Source organism: Mya arenaria, chromosome 6 (assembly GCF_026914265.1).
Source record: "Mya arenaria isolate MELC-2E11 chromosome 6, ASM2691426v1".
In the NCBI taxonomy this organism is placed as follows: Eukaryota; Metazoa; Mollusca; class Bivalvia; order Myida; family Myidae; genus Mya; species Mya arenaria.
This window is the reverse complement of record NC_069127.1, coordinates 44,743,983-44,759,255: the sequence shown is the minus strand read 5'-3', so window position 1 is coordinate 44,759,255 and position 15,273 is coordinate 44,743,983. Positions and strand designations below refer to the sequence as shown.

At 34.3% G+C, this 15,273-nt stretch overlaps 1 long non-coding RNA gene across 1 annotated transcript; it reads left to right on the top strand.

Annotated features, from left to right (window-relative positions):
- The first annotated feature begins 6,730 nt into the window (after positions 1-6,730).
- LOC128237511 (uncharacterized) lies at positions 6,731-13,794 on the top strand. The gene is made up of 4 exons (XR_008261620.1): positions 6,731-7,565; positions 9,402-9,604; positions 10,361-10,567; positions 11,046-13,794. It is a non-coding gene; the product is annotated as an uncharacterized LOC128237511 (long non-coding RNA).
- The last annotated feature ends 1,479 nt before the right edge of the window (positions 13,795-15,273 follow it).

The window sequence follows — 15,273 nt, the reverse complement described above, 5'->3', positions numbered from 1 at the left end:
GCTAGGGGTGCTTTTCCGTACTGCTGGTAGTTCTCTACAGATTGAACCATCAACTTTGTCAAGGGCAAGCCAGCGGTCGACGTAGTACATCAGCTCATCACTGCTATCCTCATCATACATTCACACCTGAGTACAAAGAAGTTTTGATATGACACGTTTGCAAGACAGAGATTAGTAGAGAGGCTAAATAACAATCTCAGAGGTCCTGTATTATTTAAAAAGAACTATGGCCCATTATAGGATTTCAGGGCGATGTATGTTAGTACAAATCACGATTCTCATAATGATCATTATACTTAGTTTGTAGTGGCTTAAGTTAATCAAAAGGAATGCACAATAAAATCAGCAATATCATACATAATCAAGCCTCCAGTCAGGTTTAGAGCCAGAGTTGTCACATTCTAGTCGGATCTTGGTTACTCGGCAAACCTGCCCGGTGCTGATATGGAACTCAGATTCGGCCCCGGGAGTGAATGCCAGAGTCCCAGGGTCTGGAGATGAAAGGTGGAGGGCTGCAGTGTGGCCACTGGTGCCATATATGGTGATTTGAACCTTCTCTGTGGTGGCCGTCCTTTTACCCTCGCTTGTCTTCACAGTCACTGTCCATTGAGCCACCTAATTTAGGATTATTAGTCATAAAACAACTGTTGAATGGCTAGTGAATAAATTCTTATTCCACAATCATGATGGGGTGCATGATTAACTTTTAATCAAAAGGTGGTGATCTACCTCAAACACTCAGTTTTGTTTTGTTTTTGGTAATCTTCGGTTAAAATGATTTTTGAAATTGTAGCGAAATTGGGCCGAGCGATACGTCGTTAAACTGTTGTCTGCTGCTTTTACAGTAAGGCATAGGATTTTGCTATTGTACACTTTCACTTTCATTTTTAATAGATAGAAAACCGCTGTTTTCAATTGTTTTAAAAGTAATATATTTCAGTAGCAAGAATTCTTTAAAAGAACAAGAGGAAATAGTAAGTAGTCATAAACAAATAGTATTTGGATATCTTTCATATGCGCTCAATGCTAAACTTTTAATATGGGGTATGAAATTAGTTTAGAGAGTGAATTTCTCAATAAAAACAACAGCTAATGATACATCATGATCGTAAATTGAAACAAGATGGTTGAATATTAACAATCATGATGCGAACAGCGATTTATACTTAAAATGTTGTTTTCTGAAAATATGAAAATAAAAGGCGAAACCCCTACGGAAAAGACTTAACGTTGAAAATGGACTATTTTAACTGGTTAGGACGGTCCAATGTGGTCACGTGATATCGTGAGTATAAATAAAGCAAACCAGCGGATATTATTCATTCTTGTGCTGGCTCCTGCGAGAGAAAGAACTTGATAAGACAAGGTGTAATATATTTATTGTCTCTAATAGGGGTTAAACACTATTTGTCCTAGCGGCAAATATACATGTTAATTCCCTAGGGGTTTATACCGAGCTATCTATATCAATATAGATATAAGTATGGTATAAACTGTGAACCAAAGAATATTAAATAGAAAAGCGCATCCTTAACAAAAGAAGTTATGAAAGTAAACTCAAAAGTCCTTACCGTACATTGATATAATACTATTAGAACAGTTTTTCAGTGGAAAGCTATGGAAATCGAAAAAGTTGGATAATTTGATATGTGCGTCTATGAAAACTGTAAATATTCCAATCTTTCTTGATTTATCATTGATTGAACGATAATTGTTTTCACTATCCAGTCATTTAAAATAATCATTAGTGCAAATTATTTGGCAAAGTAGCCAAAGAGGAAAATCTTATTTATAACAATTTGAAAGTTAGCCCCGGCACGTTACAAAATAAAAGTTTATAAAGTGTGAACTGGATTTTTTTCTTTTCCTTTGCTGATGGTTGTTTTTTGTGTTAATGACATCTGAATGTTATTACTTTTATTCCCTAAAACATTATTTTTCAATTCCACCTAAGCATCACAAAATTTTCGAAGAGCAGTACACTGCAAAATAAAACAACGTTTCTAACACAAGTACAGCGCATAATCTTTATAAATAAATTTGAGCCTAGTAAGTACCGATCATTCTAAAGAAGTAGCGAAAGTAAACTCAAAAGTCCTTACCGTACATTGATATAATACTATTAGAACAGTTTTTCAGTGGAAAGATAGGGAAATCGAAAAAGTTGGATAATTTGATATGTGCGTCTATGAAAACTGTAAATATTCCAATCTCTGTTGATTTGTCATTGATTGAACGATAATTGTTTTCAATATCCAATCACTTAAAATAATCATTAGTGCAAATTATTTGGCAAAGAAGCCAAAGAGGAAAATCTTATATATAACAATTTGAAAGTTAGCCCCGGCACGTTACAAAATTTGGCGCCCAACGAGGGTCTATTTGAATTTTCATATATATGCACAAACCTTTTTATTTAAATGATACTTTTCGGCATGCTGTTGAACTAGAGTCCTTTTACCGTGCAGAGAAACGGCATAAAGGAATGGTACGGGCTACCACCCATGATGAAGACAAACACTTCCATGTCTCAAATGAGGGAAGAAATTCGACATTTTCGAGCAAAGCTGAACGCTCAAACACAATCGAAATCGTTTCGTAAAAATGAGAGTGGTAGTAGAAGTTATCAGCTTACACCGTACAAGAAACAGTTTTATACTGAAAACAGATCATTTGGTAAACAGTCGAATGAAAGACAATTTGACAAAAAGAAAGCATGTTTTGAGTGTGGGTCAGAACAACATTTAAGGTGGGATTGTCCAAATATTAAAAGTAAACCTTATGACGGAAATATGAAAGCGTCCAGGTGCCAAAGTGAAAAATATTTTCCAGTATACTATCTCCTAATTAGGAGATACTAACTCATAATTATGACTTAATAAGTCCTAATTATGAGATACTATCTCATAACTCGGAGATACTATCTCCTAATTACGACTTACTTAGTCATAATTAGGAGATACTAACTCATAATTATGACTTACTATGTCCTAATAACGAGATAATATCTCATAATTATGAGATACTATCTCCTAATTACGACTTATTAACTCATAATTATGACTTACTAAGTCCTAATTACGAGATACTATCTCATTATTAGAAGATACTATCTCATAATTATGAGATACTATCTCATAACTAGAAGATACTATCTCCTAATTACGACTTACTAAGTCCTAATTACGAGATACTTTCTCATAATTAGGAGATATTATCTCCTAATTATTACTTACTATCTCATAATTAGGAGATACTAACTCATAATTATGACAAAAACGATGGTGATGACGTTGATGATGATGATGATGATGATATTGATGATGATGGTGGTGGTGGTGGTGGTGGTGGTGATGATGATGATAATGATGATGATGGTTGTGGGGATGATTTTGGAGATCATAATGGTGGTAGTGGTTATGATTGTGGTAATGATGATGTTGGTTGTGATGATGTTGTTGATAATGGTGATGATTAAAATTAAGGCTTTGCATATTACTGTCGTTTTTAAGAAAATATTGGACCAGTTGGCAGCCAAGTTGAGCCAAAATGGCAGTTAATAAAAAAAACCTTGGAGTGTTCAAATGACTAGTGCATAAAAACACAATCAATGAAAGAAAGAAGTCCATGATGACCCTATTATTAGTTTGAAATGACGTTGAAAGTATGTACGTGAAGTTAGCGGCCTAGCGGCCCACCGGCTCAGCGGCGTAAAGTTAGCGTCATCGCGTCCTAGCGGCCTAGCGGCGTGAAGTTAGCGGCCTAGCGGCCTGGCGGCCCAAAATGCTATCCTATTTTCTTAAAAACAAAGAAATATTAACTGAGTTTTAAGCACACACTATCACTCTGAGGCGATTATCAACATTTAAAAAAAATCGAACAAGCAGTCAGCTTTTCAAAGCATGTGAACATGCCTCTCCTTCTATTTTTTTATATGTATTTTCTGTTTTTATGCCCAAATTATCACTCTTAAGCAATTATATTTTATTTTTTTTTAAAAAGTCGATCGAGCACTTAAGCGGCCTAGCGGCGTGAAGTTAGCGGCCTGGCGGCCTAGCAGCCTAAAATGGTTTCCTATTTCAAAGTATGTATACATACGTTTTCTTCCAAAACTGTAATAATCGCGAGTTAGTATCTCGTAATTAGCACTTAGTAAGTCCTAATTACGAGTTAGTATCTCCTAATTAGGATACAGTAAGTCCTAATTACGAGTTAGTATCTCCTAATTAGGAGACAGTAAGTCCTAATTATGAGTTAGTATCTCCTAATTAGCAGTTTGTAAGTCATAATTATGAGTTAGTATCTCCTAATTATGAGATAGTATCTCGTAATTAGGACTTAGTAAGTCATAATTATGAGATAGTATCTCGTAATTAGGACTTATTAAGTCGTAACTAGGAGATAGTATCTCCTAATTATGAGATAGTATCTCGTAATTAGGACTTAGTAAGTCATAATTATGAGTTAGTATCTCCTAGTTATGACTTAGTAAGTCGTAATTAGGAGATAGTATCTCCTAATTATGAGATAGTATCTCGTAATTTGGACTTAGTAAGTCATAATTATGAGTTAATAAGTCGTAATTAGGAGATAGTATCTCCTAATTAGGACTTAATAAGTCGTAATTATGAGATAGTATCTCCTAATTATGAGATAGTATCTCCTAATTATGAGATAGTATCTCGTAATTAGGACTTAGTAAGTCATAATTATGAGTTAGTATCTCCTAATTAGGAGATAGTATACTGGAAAATATTTTTCACTTTGGCACCTGGACGCTTCCATATTTGGGATTGTTTCGCAAGAAAAATTACAGTAATATTCCTGATGTGGCATTGTTTTTAATAAATGAATTTGAACATTCTGGCAAGCAACACGGATACAACATGATGCACATGAAGTGCGTTCAAAATGGTTACTGTGTCACGCAAGAGACAATCAGAGAACGCTTGCATATTTTTTTATCCTACTGGCATTAAACATCGACAACAACGTCGTCTGCAGAGAAGAGTATAATATTATTTGAACTTACCTGTGGCATATTGATGGGTACGATAAACTTAAACCATTCGGTATTTGAATACACGGTGCCATTGATGGTTTTTCGAGATGTGTTTTGTGGTTGGGAGCATATAAAACCAACAACGATCCGAAGCTGATAACGGGATACTACACTGAGACGGTAAATATGATAGACGGTTGCCCATTAAGAGTAAGGGCCGACTTGGGTACAGAAAACTGCTATGTGAGAGACATACACATGTATCCGAGAGGTATTACAGAAGATCATGATGTACAAAATTAATATCTGGTCGGTTCTAGCAATAGGAACCAAAGAATAGAAAGATGGTGGGGCGTACTACGAACGCAGAATGTCCAGTACTGGATGGACTTTTCAAGCTGTTAGAGAGCACTGGAAGTTACACGGGGGACCTTTTAGACAAAGCACTGCTGCAGTTCTGCTTCATAGATGTTATACAGGTAATGTCTCAATGTTATTTTGGACTAAATTCATTTAATATACATGTTCATACCAAGTGACTATGCGATAGAAGGCTGTTGTCGTAAGCTTCTAATTTCATATCAACGCAGACATACTAGTTAATATGATATGAGTACTATTTGTTAAATTTGCATCGATGAATTATATAAACAAATACAATTTCTGCGTACATCGTTGTGCATTTAAAGCCTTCGTGTTTATATATCCAGATCGATCATGTACAAGTAGAATTGTTCTTAATGTGTCAATAGCACAAGACGCTATATCAACAGTAATTTGGGTGACTTTAGACCATTTCAGGTTCCCATGATTTCCTCTTTTTTACCATTCATATGGGCAATATGACGATGTTTCAGGTTTTAATTATAAAAATAAAAGAGTTTTGTCTCCGGCGGGAATCTAACCCACAAACACTTCACGGTGAGATAAAACGCTGTCCGACACGTTTACGCCGGCCCGGTAAGCGCAGTTGGTAAGCGCACTAGACTCCCAAACCGAACGTCGTGGGTTCGAACGCCAAGACTGCCGGCAACGGACTTTGCGATGTGTTGATCAAAGGCGTGTGCCTCCCACCTCTGATGCAAACGGGAAGCTGTGGGTCGCTTGAGAATATCTTAGGAAATCACTGGTTATCGCAACTAGGAAGCCGTAATGGCCTAAAAGGAGTTCATAAGGGCGTTAACCCCCTTAAGAAACGGAAGCGGTTACCACTGAGCTAGTGTGCCTCACTTAACTTTTAGCGTAAATTGACATTAATTGATGATGAAGACCGTTTATTGAAAGCATAAAAATGAATTAAAATGAATAAAGTATATGCTGATTAGAGTTTTAAGTCTTTAGAATATACCGATGAGCATAATTATTGGAATATTTTACATTTTTCTTGTTTGTTTTTTTTTACATTTCTTCAAGTGGTGTTCAGTACCTTTAATATCAGTAAATGGGTTCAAGTAGACACAGTGCATTATTCACCTGTGATAACATGTTCTGTGAGTTCAACATGACGGTTTGTTTATTTCCAGGAAGAACTTGATGAAGTTTGTCAACTCTGGAATTGTCATCGCATAAGACCTGTTCGCAACAACATCAGTCCAAGAGACCGCTCGGTTACAATGTACACTTGTCCAGAATTATACGGCGCTCAAGATTACCTGTGCGCAGTACCTCGAGCTAATGTTGATTCATGTTTGGAAGAGTGTGTGCTTAGAAGCAACATTACATGTGCCGCAACTGTTTTTAGACTGTCGGCTGCAAGCCGACAGTCTTTAGAGAGCGGTATTTCAGAAACGCGACTAGTCGCCTGACACGACATATTGAACATGAATATATTAATACACACCACCTGCGTAGCAACAGAACTACTTACGTGAATGTGGGGCGTCAAGTACCTGCTTATGTGTATTTAACGCGTTATTGCCTTTTTTATGACAAACATTGCGTGTTACTCTTAGTATAGTTGTACCGTTGCAATTTGGTGAGTTTTATTGAACAAAATAATGAAAAATAATGAAAGTATAGCATTTACATACGAAGTCATTTTACCCTACATCCAATAGTAAGCTACACCACATGTTTGCACCCCCTGTGACGTCGCACATATCCCGGCATTCAAGACTGACCCGGCAATGAACTTATTTCATGAATGAAAGCTATTAAGAAATAAATCATACGCGGTTAAAGAGTTCATGTCATGTAATATTTTGTGAAATAGCTTTTATGTTTCAAATGATTTTTTTCAGCAGCAATCGAACTAGTGTATTTGTTTGAGTAAATTATTTGGATTATACCTATCACAGTGTGTCAACGTTATGCCTATTGTTATTTTTGACTATAGGGTGTAGTTTTTAAAGTCATACACAATATGGCGGCGATTATGCGGAAATGAAATTGAATGGTATTTCGAATACGTTCTTCTACAAAATAACCGACCTGTATTTAGTGCTATTGCTTTAACATCAATCGAAGCAAAAATGGCATCAATGTAAGCGTCTAAAAATGTTAAATTTAGATGGAGACAATCCAGAAATGAGCTGCCAGGAAGTGATCGATTTCGGACACGAAGGTACATGTACATTAGTCTGAAATAATAGACGTGTTATACGGGATTCTTCCGATCCTTAACGTCTAAACGGTTTTGTGCAAAAAGCGGGGGTGTTTGAAAAATATTGAAATTGTATTAAGTGAAGTATTTTATGGTTGAAATGGATAATAAAGTAAATATTTATATTCATATTTTACCATGGAAGTGCAAAGCTATTTTGCAAAAAAACAAGCATTTAATGCATTAAAACACATTATTTACCTTTTCATTAAAAGGAAAGTTGACTGACACAGACAACAATTATGCCAAGTCAAGTGGAACAACTTGACCCAATCGTAATAATTCGGCCACCTCCGACAAGCTTCGAGATTATACAATCGTAACATCTCGGCCTTGGCCGAACAATCTGAACACCTCAGCCAGTATCCAACAGGGATTGACTATCTCGAAGCTTACCGAAGATGGCGAGTTGTTACAATTGATGGCCGAAATGTTCCGATTGTTGTAAAATTGTGAACTGCAGCCTTGCAGGTGCCCTTCATGTATATATTGTTATGTTTTGACAGAATGAAATGAAGAAAAAACCATCAAACTCATAATTATTTGCTTGATATTACTTTTTGGTTACGGAATTTATATAAAATAACATTATCTGGTAATATTTCTTGTTTTTATGATATGTTATAGATGCAATATGCTTTAACCCGGAATCCCGATTGGAATAACTACCCACTTTTCGTACAAAACAATTTGTGAAGGATTTGCTGTATCAAAAATCGTAAAAAAATCTGTCAACATACAATTATTTGGACTAGAAGGTACATTTAGCTGATCTACATCTCTTAGTCTAAATATTTGTACGTTGACGGACTCTTTTTACGATTAAAAAAAAATGTGTATATATATATATATATATATATATATATATATATATATATATATATATATATATATATATATATATATAGGGCAAATCCTTCACTACAACATCTTCATGTTACTTTCAATTCAGAGTTGATTATTCACTAAAATTATTTCGCATTTTTAATTGTTGTTTAACCTGAAACGTCTCAACCATCAAGAAAGAACATATATGCTTCAATAGTCTAAAAAAAAAGACGTGTTGTATGGGATTCTTCCAATCCCTTACGTCTAATCGGGTTTGTGCAAAACAGGGTGGGGGTTGAAAGATATTGAAATCGTAGTTAGATAAGTATTATATGTTTGAAATAGATATTAAAGGTTTATATACGTATTCTAGTTATTACCATGTAAGTGCAAAGATTTTTTTCACAAAACAAGCATTTAATGCATTTAAACACAACCATTTTACATCTATGTAAATCTATGGACCACAGCCTTGCAGGTGATCTTCATGTATAACAGTTTATATCATTATGTTTTGACAGTATGAAATGAAGAAAAACACTCATCAAACTCATAATAATTCGTCAGCTTTTATTTTTTGTGTACATAACTCATATTTTAGATATATATAATTATCTGACCCGGAATCCCAATCGGAATAGCTACCCACTTTTGGTACAAAAAATTGTATGTGAAGGATATGCCATTTCAAAATTTGTAAAAAGATCAGTTAAGTTACTATTATTTGGACTAGTGCTTCAAGTGTTTGATTTATTGTCTCTATAATGTATAATGCACCTGTCAATTGTAGAGCCAAGCTGGGCTCAGTTTGACAGATCTCCATGCAAGTGTTCACATGGTCGTGGGTTCAAGCACCAATTCAGTAGCATCTTTTCTCAAAGGTTTACTTTAGAACCCATCATTCAGGAGTAAACAATTAAGATTTTTTTTATTAAATATTACAGGCCATGTTCTTTTGTAAACTTTCAGATTGAGAAGTGCCTGGATACAAGGCTAGTATTGTTGACATCATCTGATACAATCAACTGGAACAAAGCTGAAATGGCTGCCTGACCTGACTTAAAAATTGGATGGCAGTACATCAGACTAGAAGATTACAAGTATTGAGGTGGACAAAATAAAACCTGAGCCTACCAAAGCTGACAGATTGCACAAGAAACACATACATGCAGGTATTTACTGAGATATTGTAATTATTTTTTGAGACATCTCATTCATTTAGGAAGTTCAGTTGAAACGAAGTTGGCAAAAAAAAGAACAAAGGTATATACATTTTGAATTCTAATTCAAATGAGAACTTTACTGGCCAGCACAGAATGGTAAAATGCTAGTCTACCAATATAAATGTGCCTGGTTCGAATCAGTAAAGCTGATGAATGTACTGGTTGTGTAGCCAGGATAAGAGTAGGTCTGCACTTGGCTGATAATGCATATCATATGTTTAAGCTGCACTCTCACAGATTGTCTGTTTTACCAACTCTTTTTTTAATTCTTGGTCTTGTAATGAATTATTTTATGCGAATTTCTGAACACTGGACATAACAGACAACTGGAAAAAGTGGATCGCTGCTTTCTTATATTAATTCAGTCAAAAAAGACAACTGAAAATATTGGAATGCTGTTTTCTTATTTTAATACGGTCAAAAGATGATGTTCTATTTAAGTTCAAAATGTTTTATGCATTTTTCTTAAACCGTTAGTCTGGAAGTCTGCAATCTAATATTTTGTCAGTAGTCTTATATCACTGGTTTGCAGATATTTTAGCAAAAAAATAGGTCATTCCAAGACAAAAAATACAAAAGTTGTAAAAACAGTAAATCTGTGAGAGTGCAGCTTTAAATGACTAAATGTTTTGATTTGGCTCAATTTTCACCTAAAATCTTATACATGTGCATATGTATATATTTGTTCTTAAATTTGTAATTTAGATTGGAAGATTCATTCTCTGGAAAGTAGAAAAGGGCATGTTACATACTGTTATCACTGCCATGACAGAAACCATATTGAGGAGCTGGTCCACCTGTAGGAAGAATTGCGCTATTGGTTGGGGCAGCACTATTACCCAGCCATACACCAGCACTTAGTTTGTCATAGGAAGCATTTCTGAGCAGTTATGGAGACCACTAACTATGCAGGTATGTCATAATCAAAATCTTGGTTTATATATTTTTTTATAATTTAGCATCTGTTGAGAAGAAATTTATTTCTAGATTGAAGGCACACACTATAGATTGATGCCCAAAAATATATTTCTTATTTTAATGCATTATCATGCCTAACTCATTTGACTTAAATGATCAAAGCAAAAGAAATGCAAATGATTAATCTGCAGATATACAAATGTAAGCTTTTTTAACTGGGAAAATTGTTGCCACTTGTCTATTAATTAAAGAACACATTTATAATTAATAATGTTTAATCTGTACACAAATCATATGCCTTCTTTGTTTTAATCATCAATGTCAAAGAGTCCAGCATGATAATGGATTAAATTGAAAAAAATGCATTAATTTATATGAACCCTTTAAAACAAAGACATTTCCTAAATCCAATAAAAAATAATTTAATATTGATGCAGAGTTCAGTTAGAATATAATATAACTTTTTTTGCAGTTGTTGCAGTGAAACTTGCGCCAGTGTGTTTTCTGTGGAGATAAAGAGATAGTGTCCAGCAATGAAGACCCAACTCAAGATCTGACCTTGTAAGGCCAATATGAAATAACTGTGTGGGAAAAAGGGAAAAACCTGCAGTCAGGAATGCATGGAAATCATCAAAAGAACAGTGTTAAAATAATCTTGAATAACTTGACATTTATTTTGTTTGACATATTTATTCATGGTGCAGTGAAAACATTCTTTTTTTCTCATGGTTATTTAAATTTAGAATTGATAGGAGGGAACATCACTATGTAGTTTTATGTTCATAGTCAGATCAAAACCCATGTACATGCCCAAATGAGCATTCGAAAATATCAAAACGGTACTTGTTGTATGTAGTGTAAGTTAATTAACATAATAAACAAAAATATTTAATCAATTTCAATTTATTATGCCCCTTTCAAAGAAGAGGAGTATATTGCTTTGCACATGTTGGCCGCTACGTCCGTCTGTCTGACAGTAGACCAAAGCTTTTCCGGGTGATAACTCGACAATTCCTAGACCTATTGTCAAACTTGACATGAAAGTTTGGTTTAACCAGTAGATGACCACTTTTGATTTTAGGGGTAATATGGTCAAAGGTCACAGTGACCTTAAACAGGAAGGTGTCAAACCATACATTTGACTGATAAGTTGACAATGCCTGCACCTATGGCCCTCAAACTCAACATGGAGGCTAAGTCTGACTATTAGAAGATCCTATTGATTTAAAGGGTCATTGGGTCAAAAGTCAAAGTCACAGTGACTTTGAATGCTTTAAGGTTGTACTAATAATGACTGGACAAAGCCTGCACCCATGGCCCTTGAACAACTTGACTTTGGGGTTGGGCCTGACCAGTAGGTGAGCCCTATTGATTTGTCACAGACCATTGAACGCAAAAAGCTTGCCTGTGTGACAACTCGACAAAGTCTGCACCCATGGCCTTCAAACTTGAAATTTAGGTTTGGGGTGACCAGCAGATGACCCCTTTGGATTTGGAGGTCAAGGTCACATCTCCAATATTGGTCATGAAAACTATGTCATTTACTTATTCCCTGCTGCTAAGAGGATACATGTTTATCAGCAAATATCAGCCATCATCTGAATATGAGTGAAAACTGTACCAACTACCCTCATACTTTGAATAGCATAATCTTAAAACTGCCTCAAAGGCATCTTTTGTCAATGAAAAACCAGCTGTCATTTCGGTCCATGCATATTTCATTCAATTGTCCAGATATTCTTGACAACATGGCGCTAATTAATGCTGCAGGTTTGAAATTTAAGATATAAGTTTTTTTCTTCAGCACCATGCAGATTTATTAACACTTTTATAATAAAAACAAACTAGAAAACAAATTTTAAAGATATTAGTTTTTTTCATGGTATGATGCCACAGCACCATGCAGATTTGTTTTCACTTTTATATCAAAGAAAGTAACTCGAGCACAAATTTTGTAGATATGTGGACTCTGTTGATAGAAGTTCTGGCATTTTTAGGCTTGAAAGAGCATCATTTTAAAGTTATATTTTTATTATGTCCCTTGAATCTTGGGTATAGTTTGTATTGTATTTGCATTTTAAAGACATTGACTTCAACAGACCCTAATGAAATGAAGGAATGTAATTGCTTACTGAAACTGTTATAAGCGACGTCATAAATTGAAGCAATTTTAACATAATGAATATGCATTTAACTAATTTAAAGCGGTTCAAAATTAGGAAATTTTAATTAAGAATCTTGTAGGCCATTGGATACATGATTAAGTAGGGCCAATATATTTGTGCTTATTATAATCACATTTATCCTTCTTCATCTACCTTAAAGAGTGTTCATCATTTGTATGAAATCATTTGATCACGTTTCATTTGAAAGAACTTTGCGGTAGTGTTTGCTTGCTTCAGTTACGTCACCGACAGTCTTGCAGCGCTTTCAGCGCTTTGATTGAAATTTGCACCATGATTATGGACGACCATGACCTCCAGAGGCCGGATTGTGGTGATTCGGCAGTTATTCTCTACCAAACACTCCGACGTGAAATTCTCAGTGAAATTAGTCGCACATGAAGAGGATGTTTTCCAAATACAGACCGATTTAAAATTCAGAAAATTAACTTTTTATTATGGTATGTGTTATTTAAATGTTTGGTCAGAATACATTTTATATATTTACAATACATTTATATTTATAGTATCTGTTCTACAAAAACATGTCTGTTTGATATATATACAACATGTACATGTATTTCTATTCGGTTAATACACATGCATTATGCATCGCGCCATGTGTACTGCATATGTGGTTGCTTTGTATTTTCAACGTTAAGGATGCACTCTTATTCCCAAATAAGATTTACATCAATTAATAATATTGTTTTATTATTCCCAAAAAGATGAATAAATGTTAAAAACAAATGGTTCCTACGAAGAAAATCGAGTTCAATTTGAAAGAAATGAGCATAAAACACAGTATTTCTACCTTATGAGACCATAGTAGACCACAGTAAATACTTTAGCATTTACCAATCTGTTCTTTTTGCACTTTCTGCTAATAAATTCACGGTTACAATCGTGTTATCAGTAGTTAATATTTTCCATAAATGCATTATTTAGTAAGCAGTTTAACGTTTATCAGTCAAAATTTATGTTTGTTATACACGTGTACGTATTGATTTTGAATAAGAGTTTCACTTTCAATGTAAGCCCATGAATAAGCACTGGTCAATTAATGCATAAATGTAAAATATGCATTAGTTTTTTCTAATCGTTTTTTTCTTATATCTACAATGACTGTTGATGTTTAAACCGTCATGTTTTGTATCCTGGACCCGTCTTCACTTACGTTTTAAGTCTGAGTTTAAGACTAAGAGTTTGAACTATTACTCCTCAATAAGGCAAAGAATAAATTTAAATATATCAATATTATATGTCGATACAGATGGAAGACGGGTCATTCCATCTTCTTGTGTGTAGAAAATGGATATCAATAGGCTTGTGAAAGCCGCAGGGGAGAATGGTACTCGCCCCGGACATGAATGCTAGTAATTCTCCCATGGATGCAGGAACAGTCTGATCTGAATCAAAAATTGTTATCTGTTAAATATTGATCAGATGCCGGTTAATAGAGGAACAATGAGATTTATTTTGCATAATGAAATATTGCTTAATATTGAATAAATTGTTATGATTTATATATTGTTCATCAATTTTAAGAATTTTTGAAAAACTTGTTTAATCCCTCACTTCTCATGAGGTTTCGGACTTATCGAAAGTGACCGTTCCAAGGCGGTGCCCATTTTCTTCTTTACCTTTGTGTCTATGTATGTTTAACCAGTGTTATATATATAAGCCATTGTTACTTTGTGTTTAATACTATGTGCTCATGTACTGTGACGTGGGTAACTGAAATAGATTGCAAAAGTATTATTAGTGGGAAGATATGAAGTTTATTATTTCCAAGGGTTCTTCTTATAAATTTGCCAATACTGTTGGTCAAAATGCTGTCTGATATTCGGTCAGGCAAAACTGATTTTTTCACAGGACCAACTGAAGAATCACCAGTCAGCACTTTTTTCAGAATGTCTGCCAGAAGATTGAAGTTTAGAGCAAATGAGAATACTTTTTGAGCATGAACAGAACTTGCTATAAACTTTGTGTTTAAATTAGTAAGTCATCAAGAATCTTGACGAATGAAAAAAAATGATACTGTATCATATTATTTTACACAGTCAGCTCTCAATTTTTCATTAATCAATTATCATATTTCAATTATCATTAAATTTAATCACCCCAAGCGCACAGACCGGTATGAAAAGTTCGCGTCTGCGCACCCTCTTCATTAAAGAGAAAATGCCTTATGGTTAGATTTTGATACTGATACATACATAAATGTATTTTGTTTTCCTTTAAATGCCTCCTCCATAATACATGTATTATATTAATATTGCATGACACATTGACATTGATTGAATTTATTGATTTTATAGATAATGACTTAAAAATGTTAAGACTATTCTCGTTCTTTACATAGTAATATATATATATATATATATATATATATATATATATATATATATATATATATATATATATATATATTTCAATACCCTTTTTGTCATGCTTTGTGGAATTAATTATGCGGATTAAACTTGGAAACTTGGAATATTTAGCCAAATTAAGTGTGCATTAGTTTCGATCCGAAAC